We start from the raw sequence: 2,356 nt of genomic DNA, 5'->3' as shown, positions 1-2,356 counted from the left end.
AATAACCATCTGGCATCAAACAAGATCCAGATATAATGTTCATGTTTAGCGCTGGCACCAAATAACAATTATTCATGTCTGAAACTAATCCCGAAGGTAGATGTAGAGGTAGCGTGCCGACCGCGATCACATCGACTTTGGAACCATTTCCCACGCGCATCGTCACCTCGTCCTTAGCCAATATTCGCTTAATCCGTAGTCCCTGTTTCGAGTTGCAAATATTAGCAACAGAACCAGTATCAAATACCCGGGTGCTACTGCGAGCATTAGTAAGGTACACATCAATAACATGTATATCACATATACCTTTGTTCACCTTGCCATCCTTCTTATCCGCCAAATACTTGGGGCAGTTCCGCTTCCAGTGACCAGTCTGTTTGTAGTAGAAGCACTCAGTCTCAGGCTTAGGTCCAGATTTGGGTTTCTTCTCTTGAGCAGCAACTTGTTTGGTGTTCTTCTTGAAGTTTCCCTTCTTCTTCCCTTTACCCTTTTTCTTGAAACTGGTGGTCTTATTGACCATCAACACTTGATGCTCCTTCTTGATTTCTACCTCCGCAGCCTTTAGCATTGCGAAGAGCTCGGGAATAGTCTTGTCCATCCCTTGCATGTTATAGTTCATCATGAAGCTCTTGTAGCTTGGTGGCAGTGATTGAAGAATTCTGTCAATGACACTATCATTAGGAAGATTAACTCCCAGTTGAATCAAGTGATTATTATACCCAGACATTTTGAGTATATGTTCACTGACAGAACTATTCTCTTCCATCTTGCAGCTATAGAACTTATTGGAGACTTCATATCTCTCAATCCGGGCATTTGCTTGAAATATTAACCTCAACTCCTGGAACATCTCATATGCTCCATGACGTTCAAAATGTCATTGAAGTCCTGGTTCTAAGACGTAAAGCATGGCACTGAACTATCGAGCAGTCATCAGCTTTGCTCTGCCAGACATTCTTAACATCGTCAGTTGCATCTACAGCAGGCCTGGCACCCAGTGGTGCTTCCAGGACGTAATTCTTCTGTCCAGCAATGAGGATAATCCTCAAGTTACGGACCCAGTCCGTGTAATTGCTACCATCATCTTTCAACTTAGCTTTCTCAAGGAACACATCAAAATTCAATGGAACAACAGCACGAGCCATCTATCTACAACAAACATAGACAAGCAAAATTCTATCAGGTACTAAGTTCATGTTAAGTTTAAGTTCAATTTATCATATTACTAAAGAACTCCCACTTAGACAGACATCTCTCTAGTCATCTAAGTGATCACGTGATCCAAATCAACTAAACCATGTCCGATCATCACATGAGATGGAGTAGTTTTCAATGGTGAACATCACTATGTTGATCATATCTACTATATGATTCACATTCGACCTTTCGGTCTCCATGTTCCGAGGCCATATCTGTATATGCTAGGCTCGTCAAGTTTAACCTGAGTATTCCGCGTGTGCAACTATTTTGCACCCGTTGTATTTGAACATAGAGCCTATCACACCCGATCATCACGTGGTATCTCAGCACGAAGAACTTTCGCAATGGTGCATACTCAGGGAGAACACTTCTTGATAATTAGTGAGAGATCATCTTATAATGCTACTGTTAATCAAAGCAAAATAAGATGCATAAAGGATAAACATCACATGCGATCAATATAAGTGATATGATATGGCCATCATCATCTTGTGCTTGTGATCTCCATCTCCGAAGCACCGTCGTGATCACCATCGTCACCGTCGCGACACCTTGATCTCCATCGTAGCATCATTGTCGTTTCGCCATCTATTGCTTCTATGACTATCGCTACCGCTTAGTGATAAAGTAAAGCAATTACAGGGCGCTTGCATTTCATACAATAAAGCGACAACCATATGGCTCCTGCCAGTTGCTGATAACTCGGTTACAAAACATGATCATCTCATACAATAAAATATAGCATCACGTCTTGACCATATCACATCACAACATGCCCTGCAAAAACAAGTTAGATGTCCTCTACTTTGTTGTTGCAAATTTTACATGGCTGCTACGGGCTGAGCAAGAACCGTTCTTACCTACGCATCAAAGCCACAACGATAGTTCGTCAAGTTAGTGTTGTTTTAACCTTTTCAAGGACCGGGCTTAGCCACACTCGGTTCAACTAAAGTTGGAGAAACTGACACCCGCCAGCCACCTGTGTGCAAAGCACGTCAGTAGAACCAGTCTCGCGTAAGCGTACGCGTAATGTTGGTCCGGGCCGCTTCATCCAACAATACCACCGAACCAAAGTATGACATGCTGGTAAGCAGTATGACTTGTATCGCCCACAACTCACTTGTGTTCTACTCGTGCATATAACATCTACGCATAA

This window comes from Triticum dicoccoides, chromosome 4B, assembly GCF_002162155.2.
Source record: "Triticum dicoccoides isolate Atlit2015 ecotype Zavitan chromosome 4B, WEW_v2.0, whole genome shotgun sequence".
In the NCBI taxonomy this organism is placed as follows: domain Eukaryota; kingdom Viridiplantae; phylum Streptophyta; class Magnoliopsida; order Poales; family Poaceae; genus Triticum; species Triticum dicoccoides.
Note: the sequence above shows the minus strand (reverse complement) of the source record.